Raw genomic sequence first — 22,216 nt, 5'->3', positions numbered from 1 at the left:
ATATATAGGAGATCTGAAAGACTTCACTAAGAGACTAGTGGAACTCATAAGAGTTCAGTAAAGTTGAAGGATATAAAATTAACACAAAAAATCAGTAGCCTTTGCATATACAAACAGTGTCATGGCTGAGAAAGAACTTGTAAGATCAGTCCCATTCACAACACCTACAAAAAATATAAATACCTCAGAATAAACTTAACCAAGGAAGTGAAAGATCTCTATGATGGAAACTACAAGTGGCCAGTGCTGTGGCATCGTGAGTAAAGGCACAGCCTACAATGCCGACATCTTATATGGGCACCAATTTAAATTCTGGCTGCTCTACTTCTTATCCAGCTCCCTGATAATGTGCCTGGGAAAGCATTGGTAAATGGCCCAAGTTTGTAGCTCCCAGCACCCACATGGAGACCTGGAAGAAGCTCCTGGATCATGGCTTCAGATCAGCCCAGCTCCAGCCATTGTGATCATTTGATGAGTGAATCACCAGATGGAAGATCTCTCTCTCTCTCTCTCTCTCTCTACTCCTCTCTCTGTAACTCTGCCTTTCAAATAAATAAATAAATCTTTAAAAAAAGGAAATTACAAAATATTCAATAAATAAATAGAAGAAGACACAAACAGTGGAAAAATCTTCAATGTTAATAGATTAAAAGAATTAATATCATCAAAAACTTCATACTACACAAAGTAATTTACAGATTCAAATACCAAGTATCTTCTTCTCAGATCTAGAAAAAACAGTGCTAGGATTCATAAGGAAACACAAGAGACTCCAAATAGCTATAGCAACCTTAAACAACAAAAACAAAGCAAGATGCATAACAATACCAAATTCCCAGAAATAGTAGAGGTCAGTTGCAATCAAAGAAGTCCAATACTACCACAAAAATAGACATGCAGACCAATGGAACCCCACAGAAATTAATCCACACATCTACAACCAACTAATCTTTGAAAAAGGAGCTAAAAATCAATCCCTGGAAAAGGACAGTCTCTTCAACAAGTGGTGCTGGGAAAATTGGATCTACATGTGCAGAAGTATGAAATGAAACTCTTACCTTACACCCACACAAAAATCAACTCAATGGCAGGCGCCACGGCTCACTAGGCTACTCCTCCCCCTGTGGCGCCAGCACCCGGGGTTCTAGTCCCGGTTGGGGCGCCGGATTCTATCCCGGTTGCCCCTCTTCCAGGCCAGCTCTCTGCTGTGGCCCGGGAGTGCAGTGGAGGATGGCCCAAGTGCTTGGGCCCTGCACCCCATGGGAGACCAGGAGAAGCACCTGGCTCCTGGCTTTGGATCAGCGCAGTGAGCTGGCCACAGCACGCCGGCCGCAGCGGCCATTGGAGGGTGAACCAACGGCAAAGCAAGACCTTTCTCTCTGTCTCTCTCTCTCACTGTCCACTTTGCCTGTCAAAAAAATAAATAAATAAACTCAAAGTGGATCAAGAATCTAAATCTATGACCTGATACCTTCAAGTTACTAGAAGAAAATATTGGGTAAACACTACAAGACATTGGCATAGGCAAACACTTCTTTGAAAACACCCCAGAAGACATGCAATCAAGGCAAAAAAAAAATAGACAAATGAAAATATATCCAGCTAAGAAGCTTCTGCACTTCAAGGGAAACAACAAAGCAAAAAGTCAATTGACAAAATGGGAAAAAATATTTGCAAAACATGCAACAGATAAAAAATTAATATCCAGAATCTATAAAGAGCTCAAGAAACTCAACAACAACAAAGCAAATAATCCACTTAAGAAATGGGCAAAGGACTTGAACAGGCACTTTTCTATTTTTTTAATGCTTTTATTTAATGAATACAAATTTCATAGGTACAACTTTAGGAATATAGTGATTCTTCCCCCATACACATATCCTACCCCCACTCCTGTCCCATCTCCTACTCCCTCTCCCATCCCTTTCTTCATTAAGATTTGTTTTTAATTAACTTTATATACAGACTCTATACTAAGTAAGGATTTCAGCAATTTTCACACACACACACACACACACAACGTATAAATTACTGTTTGAGAGCAAGTTTTACAGTTAATTCTCAAAGTACAACTCATTAAGGACAGAGATCCTACGTGGGGAATAAGTGCACAGTGACTTCTGATGTTAATTTAATAATTAACACTCTTATTTATGATGTCAGTGATCACCCAAGGCTCTTGCCATGAGCTGCCAAGGCTATGGAAAACTTTTGAGTCCAAAAACTTTGTCAGTGTTTAGACAGGGCCATAAGCAAAGTTGAAGTCCTCTCTTCCCTTCAGAGAAAGTATATCCTTCCTCGATGGCCCCTCCTTTCCCCTTGGGACTCACAGAGATCTTTCATGTAGGACTGGATTTTGGGTTTTGTTTTGTTTTGTTTTTGTTTTTTTACCATTGAGTCTTGGATTTCCATACCTGAAATGCTCTCATGGGCTTTTCAACCAAATTTGCATGCCTTAAGGGTTGATTCTGAGGTCATAGTGCTGTTTAGTGTGTTTGTCATTCTATGAGTCTGCTGTGTGGACTGCTTCCCATGTTGGAACATTCTCTCCTTTTTAAATCTATTGTTATTACCAGATTTCTGGTCTTATTTATGTGATCCCTTTGACACTTAGTCCTATCTATATGATCAATTTGACATTTAATATGATCACTTTAACACATAAGATGGCATTATTACCACCCAGCTTAATGGGATTTGGAGTCCCATGACAAGTTTTAAGTTTTACCCTTAGGTGTAAGACTTTGAGAATGTGTGCTGAACTGTACAGCTCCTCTCTCTATTATTCCCACTCTTATTTTTTTACTGGGATCTACTTTCAACTGATTTTATATACCTATGATTAATTCTATGTTAAGTAAAGAGTTCAACCAATGATATTAAGTAGCAAAAAATGAAAATAATAAAAGAAATAAAATAAAACAATAAACTGGTCCTCAACAGTCAAGAGGAGAACATAATATATTTGTCCCTTGGTACTGGCTTATTTCACTAAGTATGATGTTTTCCAGATTCATCCATTTTATTGTAAAACCAGATTTTATCCTTTTTTACTGCTATGTAGTGTACCACAGAGTACAAATCCCATAATTTCCTTATCCAGTCTTCCATTGATCAGAATTTTGGTTGATTCCATGTCTTAGCTATTGTGAATTGAGCTACAATAAACATGGGGGTGCAGATAACTTTCATTTGCTGATTTCATTTCCCTTGGGTAAATTCCAAGAAGTGGGATGGATGGGTCATACGTTAGGGCTGTATTCATATTTCTGAAATATCTCCAGCCTTCCATAGTGGTTTTACCAGTTTGCATTCCCACCAGCAGTGGATTAGGGTACCTTTTTCCCCATACCCTCGCCAGCATTTGTTGTTTGTTGATTTCTGTATAAATGTGAACAGGCATTTTTCAAAAGAAGTAAATTCAAATGACTATCAGACACATAAAAAAAAATGCTCAGGATTACTAGCCATCAGTGAAATGCAAATAAAAACCACAGTGAGGGGCTGGCCCTGTGGTACAGTAAGTTAGTCCTCCGCCTGCTGTGCCAGCATCCCATATGGACACCGGTTCTAGTCCCAGCTCTCTTAAATGGCCTGGGAAAGCAGTAGAAGATGGCCCAAGTGCTTGAGCCCCTGCACCCACATGGAAGACCTGGAAGAAGCTCCTGGCTCATGGCTTCGGATTGGCGCTACTCCTGCCATTGTGGCCATTTAGGGAGTGAACCAATGGAGGGAAGACCTTTCTCTCTGTCTCTCCCTCTCACTGTTTGTAACTTTGTAACACTACCTTTCAAATGAATAAAAAAAATCTTTAAGCCGGCGCCATGGCTCAATAGGCTAATCCTCCACCTTGCGGCGCCGGCACACCGGGTTCTAGTCCCGGTTGGGGCGCCGGATTCTGTCCCGGTTGCCCCTCTTCCAGGCCAGCTCTCTGCTATGGCCAGGGAGTGCAGTGGAGGATGGCCCAGGTGCTTGGGCCCTGCACCCCATGGGAGACCAGGAAAAGCACCTGGCTCCTGGCTCCTGCCAGGATCAGCGCGTGCGCCGGCTGCAGCGGCGGCCATTGGAGGGTGAACCAGCGGCAAAAAGGAAGACCTTTCTCTCTCTGTCTCTCTCTCACTGTCCACTCTGCCTGTCAAAAAAAAAAAAAAAAAATCTTTAAAAAAAAAGTGAGGTTTTACCTTACCCCAGCTAGAATGGCTAACATACAGAAATCAAAAAGCAATCAATGCTGGCAAGGGTGTGGGGAAAAGGTTTCCTAATCCACTGTTGGTGGGAATGCAAACTAATACATCTACTGTGGAAGACAGTATGGATATTCCTCAGAAAGCTGAAAATAGATCTACCATATGACCCAGCCATCCCACCTCTAGGAATATACCCAAACTATATATAAGACAGTATAGAAATTCCTCAGGAAGCTAAAAATAGATCTACCATCCTGGGAATTTACTGAAACAAAATGAAATCAGCATAGGAAAGAGTTATTTGTACCCCCATATTTATTGCAGTTCAATTCACAATAGCTAAGATATGTAATCAACTCAGATTCCTGTCAATCAATGACTAGATAAAGAAAATGGGGTATATATGCACTGTGGAATACTACTAAGCCATGAAAAATGAAATCTTGTCTTTTGCAGCAAAATAGATGCAAATGAAAACAATATATTTAGTGAAATAATCTAGTCTAAAAAAGATGAATGCCATGTTTTCTCTGATATATGACAGATATAAATGATGGACAAAGGGAAGACCCCACAGAAAATGTCATTTTCTAAATTCTCCTCTCACTTCTAAAGTTCTTGTCTTTCCAGTTCCAGAAATGCTGTCTACACTGCGACTAGAAGATTTTGCCCTCACTTATTATTGTGTTCCTTTGAACATGAATTCTTCATTTTAATTATATCTTTGTCTTCTACCCTGAAAAGGAGAATATGATAAATTGTGTGAGTAGCCCAGTTCTTTATATATCACTTTTGTCATGTGACATTTTAGTTTTACCCATTAAACATTATATTTCTCTATACCTTGACTTTGGGTTTGTCCACGTGACTTTCCTTGGCTAATCAAAGGAAACAAAAGGGACTGGGTAGACTATGAGAGAAATCTTATGTTTCCACTCACTCTCTTGAACCTCTGCTACAACCATGAGAATAATAATCCTAGGCTGGATCATCCATCTGAAGAGGATGAGAAATGTGGGGATGAGAGTCAAACTTCTCCAGGTGAACCCAGGCTATATCCCCTGACACCAGTCAACATGCAGACATATGACCAAGGCCAGGTTGTTTGAATCAGCAGAGCCACCAACCTAAGACCAATCAATTTCTTTTTTTTTTTTTTTTTGACAGGCAGAGTGGATAGTGAGAGAGAGAGAGAGACAGAGAGAAAGGTCTTCCTTTGCTGTTGGTTCACCCTCCAATGGCCGCCACAGCCAGCGCGCTGCGGCCGGCGCACGCGCTGATCTGATGGCAGGAGCCAGGTGCTTCTCCTGGTCTCCCATGCGGGTGCAGGGCCCAAGCACTTGGGCCATCCTCCACTGCACTCCCGGGCCACAGCAGAGAGCTGGCCTGGAAGAGGGGCAACTGGGACAGAATGGGACTAGAACCCGGTGTGCCGGCACCGCTAGGTGGAGGATTAGCCTATTGAGCTGCGGCGCCGGCCCGAGACCAATCAATTTCAACAAGTCCCTAGCCAACCTAGAGATGCACAAATTAGGCAAATGCTCCTTGTTTGGAATGCTTTGCATGCTACAATAATTGAGCAATGTGACATCAGAGTTACTCTCGGACAGAGCATCAAACTTGTCTACAGATTTTTTTGACCCTCAGATATAAAGATGGACAAGGGTCAAAGCCCACCAAAAAAAATGTCATTTTCTAAGTTTTCCTCTCACCTCTACAATTCTCCTTGTCATTCCAGTTCCAGAGGTACTTTGTGGGCTGTGGCTAAAAGTTTTTGCCCTCACTCATTATTTAATTCCTTTGGAACACAGATTCTTCATTTGGACTACATGCTGTTGTATCAGCCTTTCACTAAGGCAGTAAGCATAGAATGCCTTATCTGAATAAATGAGGGCTAGAAATATATGAAATGGGAAATGAAGGCAGAAATCTCCCTAATGTTACAAAAGAGGATCAATCATATTTGCTAAGGTAGAATTTGCCAACATGGGGCTTTTATAATGGTTCAAACCCCCTGAAGCAACAATTCATATTGGATTTCCAAATAGATGGCCTCTCTTTCATGCTTGGGAAGTTTGAAAGATCGCTCATAAAAATTATTCTATCCTAAGAAGGGTAGGACATCACAAAGATTAACTTGGAAGCTATGGAAGGAATTCTTGGTCCAGAATTCCTTTTTTGCTTGGTTGTATTTAAAACCTGAAATCTGTTGATTAGATCTTAATCCTTTTGTATATGTGTTACATTTTGTTCTTCAAGAACATCAGGTGGTGCTAACATCACCAATGCTTAGCATGGATTAATCCTGCTATGAGTCCAGGAAAAAAACTTCGTCTGAGATCAAGAGATCCAGTGTTAAGCCTGTCATTGACCAGCTGGGTACAGTATTGAAATCAGCACATCCTGGGATCTCAGATTCTCTATCTATAAAAATAAAAGATCTGGACTTCTATTCTTTATGACTTGAAAACTCTATGCAATCCTAAAACACTGTGACTGCTAATGAAACAGAGAGAGAGAGAGAGAGAGAGAGCAATGTCTCCTGAGAAAAGAAAGCAGGATAGATTGAAAACAGGTTGGAGACGGAGCAAGTATGAGAGCAAGAGAAGACAGGATTCAAAAAGAGTTTGAGAAAAAGGGAAGTCAGAGGACCTCCACATTCAAGCTTTGCTTATTTCCTAATTTCATTCCTACCTGCTTCACCTCTCCCCACTCCATTCCATTGTCTCCATCTAAAAAGACAAGTGTGCAATCAGGAACCGCAGATGGGTGGGTTTACATGTGCTACCTATTCCTACCACAGCTGCAGTTCCCATCCCCCTGCCTTTTCACCCTACTCTGACCACTACTCCCATCCTCTGTGGCCTGTATATCATCTTTATAGCCTCAGGTACTAAAAACCAGGAAGTTATTAAAGTCCAGGTCTAGCAGTTCCACTGAACTTGACAGCTCGTTAAGAAGATTCATTCTAAATACTTTCATATCAGCTCTGGCACCATGTCCAGAACTAAAATATAGGAGCTAGTCAGACAGGGAGGAGGAAAGCCTACCTTAGCTATATTAACCAACTTTTGCCTCTAAGACTCTCAGCACCTTCTGTTGGATTTCTTTGGCATACAATTCCAAGAGCAAGAACTGGAATTCTAAATTCCAGTAGCCATTCCTCTCACTTTGGGTCATCTCTCATACAAAGAAAATGTCTTTGAGAAGTTTTGTGTATATGTATGTGCTGTACCTAGTTTTGTGAATAATTGAACTTAATTTCTTCTCTGTTCCTTGTCATTCCTCAAATATGCATTTTAGTACTATTTCTCCTTTGAGAGTTGTATGTCTTGATTTTATTTCTTTGAGTCTTTGTGTTATAAACATCATAAATTTTTTTACATCAAAGATGACCAAGCCAGTCAAATTTTGAAACTGCATATCCAGTGGTATTCTGTTTCGTACATGATAGACATTTGATATTTTTTGGATGAGAAAAAATGATTGGAAAAACTCTCATTCCAAATGAAGTTTTAACTAGAAATATATTATCAATCAGTTACTACTGCATTACAAACAACCACAGACAACTTGGTGCCATATTTTAAAAAAGTGTTTATTATTCACATGCCTCTCACTATGCCTTATAGAGCTCATTATGGGGATAACGATAATAACTGGCAAGCAGGAATTGGCTGCATGTATTCTCCCCATGGCTAAATTCAGAAGCTCCCAGAGCATGAGTGTAAAGGGCAATGCCTCTTTAAGTCCAGGGCTCATAAATAGCAAGTTATCCTCTCTACCCACATTCAATTGGCCAAAAAAAAAAAAAAAATCAAATAGCTAAGCCAAACATCACCATACTGGAAAGTCTCTTTTCTCTATGGAGTTGGAGAGAGGAAGGGAATAAATATTTGTCCAAAATAACCTAATCTATCACAGAGTCCAAAAATAGGGGCCTCCTCAGCTTCCCTGAATGACGGTTGGCACAAGCCAGCCCAGAATCAGCTACAGATCTGATTTCTCTCACCTGCCTCCTCTGGTGGTTCTGGTTCCTGGGACACTTCATCAGAAGCAACATCACCATGAGACACCATTTTGCAGTAAAAGAAGTACTTATATTTGCCCTGTATCTGATACCAAACTTGAGGTTCAAGAATGGGAAAGGAATTCTAGGATGAGAGAACATGATAAGTAAATGATTTTTTTAAACATTTTGTCCCTAACACCAAGGACCATCCTTACTTAGCACATTTTATGGTAGGGGATCATTAATTAATGTTTGCAAAAAATTAATTAAAAATCATAGTGAAGCCACAGACTTAGCAGTCACTTGGCTGAACTGAATAGTGTGTATAACTTCAGCCGAATTTCCAACAGCAAGAGAACACCAACACCCTCAGCACTTCACCCTTAAGCTTCAAATGGAGGTGATGTAACTAGGACTCTTAGAAAGCAGTAACCTGAATTTTATGCAGGCACAATGAAGTTAAACGCAAGAACTTTATACCTGGTTTGTTGGAGAAGAGCAGAGCCAGTTTTGAGGGTACTGAAATTTACTGAGAAATTGCTAAAGAGTTGCAGAGGTACAGTGGAAGGCATAAACATACCCTTCACGCATTTCAGCCTTATGGAGCAACTGGTCCGGATCCAATACCTCAGTCCACCCATTCAATCAGTCCAGTTCTTTCCTTTTGACCACAGGGCCCCTGAGCTGGTTGACACACGTTCCAAACAATTTAGCAGCTGCTCAAGAAAGTGTTCATGCAAGCAGATCAAATGGCCATAAACTTCATGACCAGCCCACTCTTCCTTGGTATACTAACTAGCAGAAAAGAGGCTGGCTGTGTTTATTACTATTGAGATGATTTCCAGGTAAGGGAAGCCATTGCTGTAGAATTTCCTTCCCACTTGCATAAATGCAGCTTTTAAAATCTGGACTATTTCCCCACAACCAAATGGGGCCACTTATAGTTTATCATCCGCTGATAGGAAAAGTTATCTGCACAGCTGTGGATCCACATTAGTTATGCTCTGAGCAGGACAACGCTGTAAATTATTTGCAATATGCTGGAACTCAATACGGACTGAGTTTATAAATATGATATTAAACTCTTAAGAGGGAGTTGCAGACCTTTTATAAAGCAATTAATTTTTAAAGTGGTTTTGGAGTCCAAATTAGCAGCTGGGGGTGGGTGACAGCTTCCAAAAGCAGATGGCATCGGCTTTTCCAAAAGCAACAGCAAGATCCAGAGATCAAAAGGGAAGATCAAACCTAAGACAGTGTTATGATTTGGATAATAGTGTGGATATCCCTCAAAGGCCCATGAATTGTGAATTTGGTCTGCAAAGTCTTATGTTAATGGTCAATAGATTATTGTTAATGGCTACAAGTTAAGTATGGGGACATGATCTAATTATGGCCTCCAGCAGTTGGGCCCAATGCAGGGTCTTTAGGTCACTGGGAGCTTGCCGTTGGAAGATAGTTCTCATGGGAAGATTGCTTACTTAAGCTGAATTCACCTTATCTCCCCTCTCACTGATTCCTGGCTGACCATATGATAACCCCCCCCCCACCATGCTTCAGCCTCCCCAGATGCCTGAACAAATAAGGCTCGCAATCGTGGACTTTGAATCTCCAAACTGTAAGCTGAAAGGAAACTTCTTCCTTCCCAAGAAGATCCTCAGGTATTCTAGTTAAAGTGAATACTGTAGATCCCTTTTGGAGATCTGGCTTTCTCTTGGAGGATTCTATCATCACTCCTCTGTTCTCAGAATTTCCATCTTGAACTCCCATTGGGTTCGCTGCATGATCGTCCAAATTTAAACTAATCAGAGGCAATATCCTATCAGAATATTTCATTTCTCCTATTTATATTTTATTTTCTCTCACTAAATACTAACTTACTAAAACAGTTCTGCTTATTATGAAGCCTTCTAGAAATTTTTAATACAGCAATCACACTGCTTGGTTTATATCCAAAAGACATGAAATAATCATATCAAAGAAATAATCTGCTCTACCATGTTTATTATAGCATTATTCACAATAGCCAAAATATGAAATCAACTAAGGTGTTCATCCAAAAGAATGGATTTTTAAATGTTATATAATATATATATACACACACACACACACAATGAGATATTATTCAGCCATAAAAAAGGATTTGAAATCATGTCATTTGCAGCAAAACATATGGAACTGGAGGACATCATGTTAAGCGAGATAAGCTTGAAACAGAAAGGCAAATATTTTATGTTCTTCCTCACACTTGGAAGCAAAAAAAAGAAAGAAAGAAAAGAAACCCTCAATCTGAACACAGAATGATGACTAGAAGCTTAGGCTGGGAATGGAAAGAATTTAGATTATGGATACCAAATTAGTTAGATCAAAGAATAATTTCTTAGTGTTACACAGCATAGAGGAATGGTTAGAGTTCATAATAATCTATTATACCTTTTTTGAGCGAATAGGATAAAAGAGCTACAAGGCTGTAATCAAAAAGTAACCTCAAAGAAAAGGAAATGTTGATTAGGCTGATTTTGTCAGCATCTATTTTAAACATGTATTGAAATGTCACGCTGTAGCCCATAAATACATAACAATTGTTATTAGCAAAACTTTCCAAGTATGTTACCCGGAAAGAGAAAGCTCCCATAATTTGAGCTCATAAAAGTAACCAGTCTCAACCATTTGGTGTAGAAAATTTCAGATACTATTTTTGGTCCATTTACTAACATATATGTATCATTACACAGAAAGCTCACCATCAATACTGTTTCATAACTTTGTTCATCTTTTCCTATGTCTAATGTAAGTTTCTTGAAGTCAGCAGTTTTAGCACATTAAATGGTACATTTTGTGTTTATTTAGTATCTACAGTGTATTAGATGCAGTCGGATACCAAAATACGAACAAAGCAAAGGAGTCTCAGATCTAAGGAATTTACCTACCAGGAAAGAAAACAAAAGAGAAGTAATTATTATAAGACAATGTGACAGGGGCCATAACACAGGCTTATATAAAGTGCCATATAGAATCCTTCAGTGGGCCCACAGGGAGAGAGGGTACACATCTGTCTAACCAAACCAGTTGCAAAGAGATTATTCATTTGGGTCATTAAAGAATGTGACTTGACTCGAAACGCCTCTCTCCACATACCCATTCCTGGGAAATATTGGCTCCAAATTATTTCTTGGAACCAGTTGATGTGAACATTTAAAATAATTGCTCTCTCCCTCTCAGACGAGCACAGTGAAATGAAAGTGTAACATATTGTTACACACTAATTTGTAGGATTCTAGAATTCTGAAAATGAATGCAATTCATCAAGGCAAATATTACTGAGACCACTTTCTGCACCCCTTCACCAACAGTTCTACTTTTCAGCCCTTCCCTAATGTGTCATCTGGTAAAGTGGCTTCACATCTAGATGCCCTAACACAACCAGCTACTAAGAACAGAACTTGACTTTGAACTCCTGTGTTCACATTCCCATCCCTGGAAAGTAAGAAAATCATGACACGTCACACACTAAAAGAAAAATATATGCGCTCTTTGATTCTCATGATTAACTGAGATAATATTTATAACAGTCTCAGCTTTTACAGTGATTATTCAGTAACTGGTGATGTGATAAGTATATAAAACAAGTAGGACTCATGGGATGCAATCAGCTACTTTGTTTTATGCTTTACCTCAAGATCCCTTTAGTAAAATTTCTGGATAAAATTTCAAGTAGACTCCAAGTCATTTCTGCCAGCTCCAGGGAATCCTAGGGTTACATTAAGCCTCAAATACTGTCTCAACTAAATAATTTTAATGTCCAGTCCTACAGAACATTACAAATTCCAAACCAAATTTAACAAAATGTCGGCTAGGGCCTGCAAACACCATTTTCAGTGGAAGAACGTGAGATGATTTCTGTTATCACCTTCTATGCACTACACTTCCATCTTCTTATCTTCCCTCTTGACTGCTGTGGTTTCTGTTTCTACCACAGTGCTCTAGGAGGGCTGGGGAGCAGAGAGTATGAGCAGGCTGTCTAGGAGAGGTAAAAGTGTTAGGAGTGAGGAGTTGGAGGCAAAATCACCCCTGCTTGAGAACCCCTGACCTAGGCAAATGCATCCTTTTTCAGTTAGTCACTTACTTTCTAGGCTATTCCATGAATCCAGCACCCCTTTCCAGCTTCTGCTCTACTGACTAGCAACAGGTGCACTCTGTGGGCCCCATTTTGAGTACATCTCAAATAATCTATGATGTTATTACAACATGCGGTTTTGCACATCTGCCTCTGCTTCCTGAGGAAAAACTATTCCCATGTTTTTTCCTTACAAAAAACTTTGGGAGTATATGTCAATCAAAAAAATATAGTAAGTTTCTAGGTTACTACACCAAAGATCTCACCAACCTGTGCTCTGGATTTCCCAGGTAATGTTGAGATGGACACCATTCCCATGTGTCTTTCAACTACAGAGAACAAGTATCAAGTTCTCCTATCAGCCTAGTTAAAGTCCTTTATAATAGACCTGGGGATTGAAACAGGTAATCCACTGTGACCTCTCCCTTGGACAGCATGCTCTAAGAAAATAATCTTCACAAACTATTCTATTCAAAACCCTTTTTGCGCCTTCTATCTGGTTATCGCTAAATGGTTTCTAGGACCTCTACTTTGAACTATTTACTAGCTTGTCTATAACATAACTTATCTTGGTAACTGAAGGCTAAATTAGTTCATTGCCTCAACAAAAACTTCCGGTTTAGCACCATTTTATATTGGTAGCACTTCCTTTACTTTTCCTTTCTAACCAATCCAAAGATTAAAAAGGTAAGAAAACAGTGAAAGCTGTACCAGTTATTTATTGCTGAAGGAACAAACAATCCAAAATCTAAAATCCAATGTATTAAAACAGCAAGCATTTATCACTGCTCAATGATCTATGGTTCAGCTGAATAGCTCTTCTTGTCTCACCTGGACAGACTGATGTATCCATGGTCAGCTATGGGTAGATAGGCAGCTCTGTGGATCTAAGCTTGACTTTCTCACATGTTTGGGAGTCAACCAACTATGGGTGCCCATCTAGGATGGCCTTAGCCAGGAAAATCTGGAACTTTTCCCCTTGCTCTCTCATTTCCTGCAGTATGAACTGGGCTCATTCACATGGTGGTATCAGGGATCCAGGAAAGCACTTAAGCTCTCTTAAGGCCTAGGCTTGGACTGACACACTTCTAATTCCACCGTATTCTGTTTGCTAAAGCAAGGCAAGAGCTAGGACCAAATTCAGGGAAACAGAATCCAATTATTGATGTCACATTGCAAAAAGTGTGGACACAAAAGTTGTGAACATTCTGGACCATTTTGCAATCAGCCTAGTGTACTGGATGCAGTGGAGAATCAACTATCCAACAAAATCCACTGTCCCTTCTAATATAGTAATAGAACTGCAACAAACCACATAGATCACATTTCACAGCTTCATTTGCAGTTAGATTTAATGATCAATGCCTATGATCTCATCATGGACTGAGCTTTTACTAATGGAAAGTGAGCAGAAGTGATGAGTATCACAGAAGGTATTTTTTATAGTATTTTTTTTATTTTCTGACAGGCAGAGTGGACAGTGAGATAGAGAGACAGAGAGAAAGGTCTTCCTTTGCCGTTGGTTCACCCTCCAATGGCCGCTGCGGCCGGCGCACCGCGCTGATCCAATGGCAGGAGCCAGGTACTTATCCTGGTCTCCCATGGGGTGCAGGGCCCAAGTACTCGGGCCATCCTCCACTGCACTCCCGGGCCACAGCAGAGAGCTGGCCTGGAAGAGGGGCAACAGGAACAGAATCCGGCGCCCCGACTGGGACTAGAACCCGGTGTGCGAGCGCCACATAGAAGGTATTTGAGTAGGTTTTCTAGTAGGCTCCATTCCACCTTCTCACCAAATTGAACCTATGCAACAACAACCTAGCATCATTTATGCAGCTGATGACAATATTTCATGGGCTACAGGAGTAACAACTTGGAAGGTACTTGGGTTCTCCAATGACCAAAGAAAGCAAAGTTTTCCCCCTGACCTCTTTTGTTCTCTCCAGGAATATCGTGTGAAAGATAAATAGGCACCTTTGTTCTTTAAACTTCTGTGCAGCTGGGTTTCTATTCCAGCTGTCTACCCTTACTTAACTAAGATGCTTTGGCAGTGGAAAGTGTAGGTGCCATTCATTTAGAAAACTCGGTCAATAGACATTTCACTGTTGTATTTTGTGGAAAGAATCCAAAGTCTATTGTAAGGCCTTCTATGGCCACAGCTTCAGAGGGGAAAATAAAGCATTGATCTGAGCACTTGTCAGGTGGTTTTGAGTTAGGAAGGGGGGGGGGGGGCAAACACTGCCAACAGTTTGTAAATATACTCATTCATATGGAAGCTAGCATTTTTCTCATCTGATGAATCCACACCATGAAACTTTAGCCTAGTTAAATGAATGCAGGGAAATATCAGGAAGAGAAAAGAGAAGAGTGACAAATACACAGAAAAGGGGAAAGCAGAAACAAACAGCATGCCTCCTGATTCATGTCAAGGAGTTCCTAAGGGCACACCCTCCACTCCTGATCCCGGGAGGGCTGCACAACACTTCCTCTCCATGTCTGACTAGCTATTTCAGATGTAAGCCAGCTCATTTCATTCTCTGTGGAAAGATGCAACCCTGAGGAATTGGAATACACCTCAGCGCACATTCCCTTGTAATAGCAAACACAGAGAATTGAAGCAGCAGCTTGGGTTTAGGGACAAATTGCATTTGGAAATTGTATTTATGTATCAAAAAACTAATTACTGCCAAGTTCCACCTCAGTAGTACTTGATGATTTCATTATTGGATCTAATTGCACTTCTATCCAGGATAAGAGTTTACTGTCTTTTAATTGGTAATGGAAATTGAAGATATAAAAATGTGAATGGATACAAGATTTCCTTTAACTTATTTCTGTCCCTTGGAAAACAAAATAGCCTTTCATCACTTTCAAAACAAAATATAAGATTTTATTTTTGTTTATCCGTGTTAGGTTGTTCTTTAGTGTCTGCTGGCCTAAAATCCTAGGCAGAATAGTCTGCCTACTATCAAGAATATAACAAACAACCTAAACTGAGGTGCTTACCTTCACAAAACCATAAATAGCCTCCCCTACAGGCATCCACCATTCTTCCTTTGATGTAAAAAGAAGACTAGGGCAGGCATTTGGCACAGTGGTTATGATGCTGCTTGGGATGCCTGGGTTTGAGTCCAGCTCTGCTCCCAAGTCCAGCTTTCTGCTAATGTGCACCCAAGGAGGCAGCAGGTGATGGTTCAAATAGTTGTACCCCTGTCACCCATGTAAGAAACATAGATGAAGTTCCTGACTTCTGGCTGCAGCTTGACCCTTCCTCAGCTGACGTGGGCTTTGGGGGAATGAATGATCTGATGGAAAAAAATCTCTCTCTATCCTCTCTCTCTCTCCCTCCCTCTCTCTTCCTCCCTCCCTCCTTCACTCCTTCCCTCCATCCATCCCTCCCTCCTTCTTTCTAGGATTTTCAAATGCATAAAATAAATAAGTAAAATATTATTTTCTAAAAAGAAACTCAGTGGAAGACACATTTCTTCATAAACATTTGGAGAGGGGGTTGGTGTCACCATCACCAATCTCAGCACAGCTCTGCCTCTACCAGGACGGAAGAGGGAGCTCTGGGTCAGTCCTATGTAGTCACACAGCAGGAGAATTGTGGTAGAAGACTTACCCACTCACCAAATCTGGACGTGGCATAGTCTCCCATCACATTGAGTCATGCCATGTTTTAACGAAGTAAAACGCTGAATTTCCTCACTTGACTATTTCTGGGTTGTCATTTTGCAGAGATGGTAATGAGCACAGCCAGTGTAGCAACTGAAGCAGAAGAAAAAACTTGAACTCCCAAAAGTCTGACACGAAGATCTCCATCCCCACCTGCACTCAGAAAGAAGGAACCTCTCTGTCTATTTTAATAGTGAGTTTTGATTTAAAAAAAAATGACCCAGGGAAATGTTACACTGGGCTCTGGAGGTGTTTTCAAAGTGGTGACCTTCTTGCCACCTCCCACAAAGGAAAAAAGGTTTCCTGGCTGACTGGCTGTCTTGTGTGTTTCCCTCTTATGATCAAACCCTCAGTCCCCTGGCCTCTCATGTCACTACCTCTTTCAAGTGCCTCTATTTGGCTTGTGTCTCTTTAGCCTGAGCACTGCGCAGTCAGTCAGTTGGAGAATGAGAGTTTGTAACCACAATGTGCTCAGATCTGAGGGCTGGCAGGCAACTGAAGCACCAGGGCACGCTTCTCTTCAGAGAATGGTGTTTTGGCAGATTCTTAATGGGATTCATTTCCTGGCCCCATACGATATTTTTCTTGTTGGAACAACTGAGGACTCTGACTCTCTCTGTGTCTCTCTCCATCTTTTTCTCCTCCTCCTCTCCATTTCCTTCACTCCTCTCTCTGCTTCTTCTCCCTGCTCCTTCTGTCTCTTTTTCTTTTTTTAACTTTTATTTAATAAATATAAATTTCCAAAGTACAGCTTATGGATTACAACACATCAGAAAGATCATCCACCCAGACAAAATCCTCAATAAAATCCTCTGTCTCTTTTTCTTTTTTCCTCTCTCTCATTTGTCTCTGTCCTTCTTTGTGTCTCTCCTTCAGTATCTCTGTTTTTGATCACTCTACTTCCCCTTTTCACTAGAAAAGCAAACCCAGACCTTAGCAAATGTTCAGGATGCCTTTCCCAGGGTCTGTAACATCTCTGCTTCTGGCCCTACCCTCTTCTGTATCCCTAAAAGCCTCCCAGAATTGGCTTCTCTCCCCTCAGATGATGCCAACCCCTTCCATGCCTGCACTGCTTTTCCCATGCACCCCGGATTTCCAGGTTTTTGCAGTGTTGCTCCCTACAGCCTTGATCAATCCACCCCCATGGTGACCACTTTCTAATGTCTCATCCTTTCTACAATCACACCAGTATTTCCTCACTGACCGTCTAGGCACCCAGCACTCATCCCTTCTCAAGATTCTTGATCAAACCATAAAGCAAGTTAGCATTGTTCTAGTGCAAAGTGTAGATGTGCATTCCTAAGCTTCATTTTAATAAGGCTGCTTCATTGCATCTGACACATTTAGACAAGGTCATTTTGAAATCTATATCCATTTGAAAGATGAAAGATTTTATTACACAATCCCTGAAGTGTCTATTTAAAAACGCAACCCCCTGTATTTTTATCAAGTGGATGTATATATTCATTCTACAAACTTTTACTGAAGGCCAACTACATGATTCCACAAACTGTCACAGATATAAACATGAAAACCACGGCCCCCATCTTGACAGGCTGTCACCCAACACATCTTTCCCGTGCTTAATGGCTCCAATTCACTCCTGAAAATTCTGCTACAACGTGAAAAGTCATTAAATTAAACAATACTTTCATTCATTTTAATGGAGAAAAACATGAGGCTGTACCCCACCCTGACAAATGACATCAAAACAATTTATACATAGAAAATAATGTATCCACTAAACAGTAAAAATAAGGTGTTTTTTTTTTTTTGACAGGCAGAGTGGACAGTGAGAGAGAGAGACAGAGAGAAAGGTCTTCCTTTTTCCCATTGGTTCACCCCCCAGTGGCCACTGCGGCCAGTGGGCTTTGGCCGGCACACCACGCTGATCCGAAGCCAGGAGCCAGGTGCTTCCTCCTGGTCTCCCATGCAGTACACGGCCCAAGCACTTGGGCCATCCTCCACTGCACTCCTGGGCCACAGCAGAGAGCTGGACTGGAAGAGGAGCAACCAGGACAGAATCAGGCACCCCAACCGGGACTAGAACCTGGTGTGCCAGCGCCACAGGCGGAGGATTAGCCTTTTGAGCCACAGCGCCGACCTAAAAATAAGTTTTCACATGTACTAAACAATAATCTAAAACTAAAAACAATTGGCACATTAACTATGATGCAGTCATAGTTATGGCCATTAGCAGGGAGCTGGATCCAAAGTGCAGTAGCCAGGACAGGAACCAGCACCTATATGGGATGCCGACATCACAGACTTTACCTGCTAGACCACAATGCCAGCCCCATTAAACTTTTTTTTTTTTTTTTCAAAAAAAGCGTGGAGGATAGCATTGTTCTCAATAACAACAATTTTTAATGGATCAAGAGAAAAAATAATCCTGACACCACCCAAATGTCCTTTACTAATTAATATAAGTGAACAATGTCGTGTCTATGCACTGTAATGATTTGTGATAATTTTAACTGATCAAGTTAAATCTATAGTTAATGATATATAATAATGCCCAACAGTGTTAAATGAAAATCAAAACCAGCCATGGAAATACATGAAGAGTGTCACTTAGACACACATATAGAGATATGTGTTACTTTTCAGCTAAAATTCTATCAGAAGACAACACAGGAAACCATTTGCAGTTGTAAGTCCCAAGAGGTGTGACAGAGGGGTGAGGGTGAGGGGTAACAGCACAGTGATGGGATTGTAAGGCACAGTAACACACTACATATTTTATAACAATTGAGAAGACATGCTGGAAGACTAAATATAAATAAACGATAAGGAAATGAACATGTTAATTACCCTGATTTTATCAGAACATTTACATACATTGTTTAAAACATCACACAGTGTCCCATAGATATGTACAATGATTACACATGAATCAAAAGGTAGTCTTTTATTTTAATCTTTTGTGACTTTTAAATTTTATAATAAGCATTGATTATCTTTAGGATACAAAGTAGATAGGGAAAAAATTTTAATTAGGTTGTCAGCAATTAAGAACAAATTGTAGAGGAATCTTTGTGAACTCTGACAATTTCACAGCTCTACCCAGGAATTTGGTTGCTCCAGGGCCTGCAGCATCCTTGAGAGCATTCCCACTGGGGTTGTTCACACATTTCCAAGTTTCCTGAAAGGCTCACACCTGGATTCTAGGGTGGCACCATCCTCCTCAGCTCCTTCCATGGAAGAATAGGCACTCACCGTACCCTGATTTACCCTCTTGACACAGCTTGAGGGTTTTTCCAAGGCCACCACACTCTCTTCTAGATATTAGTTAAGAAGCCCAGTTGAAGATTTACTTGCTGTCCTAAGTTTAAAACAACAACACACACACAAAAAAAAGAACCTAACTTCTGTAACTCCACAGTGCACAATAGAAGAAGCCCCATGAGGAGATTTAAGCACAGAAAATTCACTTGGAAAGGTGGGGTCCGTTGGTCAGCAGGGAGCTACAGATCCTATAGCTGATACACATCAGGTGCTGACCTCCACGGTAACCATGTCTGTTTCTGTTGAGAAAGAACTAAATCCCATCAGGCTGAGCTCTTGGGCTTCTGTTCACTCCCAGCTCACCAGGCAGTGAGCTGTGCAGACAACTCCCAAGGCAAATCTGTTTTCATCATCTCCTCCATTCCGGTGTCTTCATCTCTTAAATGGGAGTGCTTATTCTTGTCTCTGCTGCTTTTAGGGTAAGGAGGAAGAAATCAATCAACAATGACCAAAACACTCTGAATCTATAGCACATAACCAGATAATCACAGCTATTACAACTTTAAAAACTCACCAGGGCCTCCAAATCACTTGGGGGAAAGCATTTTATATGTGACTGCAAATCACACCATCTGCTATTCTCCCCCTAATTTTTAAATCAGATAACTGCCAAATCCAAACATCAAAGAAAAAGGGGAAATAAAATCACTTTTAGTTTCACCATACCTTTGGGCCTCTTTGCCTCACTGTAGTTCATTTTTCTTTCTAAGATTTTGGTCTTCCTCGAGGATATTTGTGTAGATCAACTTCACAATTGATTGACACGTACGCATCCCTGAAGGCGCTCTCCAAGTGCTGAAAAGAATGGAATTTGAATTGTCTTGCAGAAAGGGGAAAAAATGTGTTTCTGGGAATTAACTAAACTAGAGATTTAATTCCTAAGAAGCTGATGAAATAGACCAGAAAGTAAATGACCGTGCAGATATTTTCTACCTCCTCTATCTCTATTCAATAACTATATGTTAGGCACTTGTTGGGAGGCAGTGGGAAGCTGTAGAAGAGCACAGATTTTGGAAAAAGATTGAATCTGGCTCTACTGCTTACAGGTTCTGTGTGGCTTTGGCTTTTATCTCTCTGATGTTCTTGTTTCCTCATATGTTACATGTTACATTTTAATAATTCCTTTGTAGAATTGTTTTAAGAACTAATCTTAAAATATCTAAAGTATCTAGTGTGGTCCTGTCATATGGGAGATCCTCAGTGTATGTTGGCCATTCTCATCTGTCTCATGCAATGGAGACAGAAGAGTTGGATAGCAACAGCTCTGGTTCTCAAAGAGTCTCAAAACAAGTATGAAACCCTTTCTTCCCAATCCCTTGCTTATTTAGGGAAATACTAATTCATGCCTAGACTGGAGATGTTGATATTTCTTCTGCTTCCATACCACAAACACAGCTGAGTCGCATACATAAGGGAGGATTAAAAAGCAAGAAAACCTTTCCTGAGGAAAACGGGGGTCAACTCTGCCATGCAAAACTGCATTACCCCAATTATTTCTGATCCAGGCTGAGGTGTCTGGGTGCAGTGGATAATTAGAGGCTGCCCTAGTCTTTGCACCAACATGACTGGTGCTATTTAATGTAATTGCATTACAGTAAAATGATGAGTTTCCCCATAATTGGTAGTTACAGGATAATTGTGACTACATAGAATATTAACACCCTAATTGCCAGAGTCTTCCAAAAACGTTAGCTAAGTAAATGTTTCCCTTCTCTCTGGGCAACCAAATGAGAGAATTGAAATTTTCTAGTATAACCTATCACATTTGCTCTTATTTTTCACACATCAGTCCCCTCAGCTACTATGAAGAATGCCAGTTTAACCCCTCAATGACACAATGTCAGGATGGGTAGTTGGCACCATGGTCAAGTCATCACTTGAGAAACCCATATTCCATATCAGAATTTTGGTTCAAGTTACAGCTACTCTTCTTCCAATCCAGGTTTCTGCTAATGCATACCCTCAAATACTTGGGTACTTGCCACCCACATGGAGAGCCCAGATTGACTTCTGAATTCCTGGATTCAATCTAGCCTCACCTTGGCTACTGTGGGCATTTGGGCTGTCTTGTTCTCTCTCTCTCTCTCTCTCTCTCTCTCTCTCTCTCTCTCCCTTTCAAATAAAATTAAAATAAGGTAAGAGGCAAAATGTCATATGCTTCTGACCTTCCTTCTCAATTAAAACCTGCTACATCAACATATACGAGTACTCTAGAAAACACTAGGATCAGAGTTAGACAGGACTGGCTCAGACCTTGGCTTGCCCACCTTATTTTGAGCATCACAAATTGATCTTGCTAAATGCACATGTATTGACTTTCTGTTGCTATAACAAAACATATTAGGCAGTCTACCTTATAATGAAAAGAGGTTCTTTTGGCTCATGGTTCTGGAGGTGAAAGGTCAAACATCATGGTACAGGCTCTTATGAGGGATCCCCTAGGCTAAACCACATCATGGCAGGAGCACATATGTACCTCTATATCTGTGCCCATGAACCTGTCTCTGTCTCTCTTATTACAAAACCACCAAGATCCAACTCTGAGGGCCCCAGCATAATGACTAACCTAACCTAACCACTTCCCCATGGCCCCATCTCTAATATACACACATACACAGAAAAACAGAGAAGGGTTGTGTACACAGTGAACACAGCAGTGAACTGCAAGAGTGCCAAGCTTTGGGGTGGACGTCTTTCTTCACATTCCCTTATTAGTTAACCCAGCAGACCTTTTAGCCTCTTTAACTCAGAGTGTCCCAATTTATAAATTAAAGGGATTGGATTACAAGATTTCTGAGACCTCTTCCAAACCTAAAATCCTAGTTTTCAGTTTCATTTTGCAAAGTCAATTGTTTCTGCACTATCAAAATTCATGGGTGTTTGTCTAGTGAGGGTTTTTTTTTTTTTTCAGACTACTCCTTCCCTCTCTCCTTGTTTTTCCCC

The sequence above is a fragment of the Oryctolagus cuniculus genome, chromosome 1 (assembly GCF_964237555.1).
Source record: "Oryctolagus cuniculus chromosome 1, mOryCun1.1, whole genome shotgun sequence".
NCBI classification, from domain to species: domain Eukaryota; kingdom Metazoa; phylum Chordata; class Mammalia; order Lagomorpha; family Leporidae; genus Oryctolagus; species Oryctolagus cuniculus.
The sequence above is the reverse complement of the archived record's forward strand: the minus strand, read 5'-3'. Positions refer to the sequence as shown.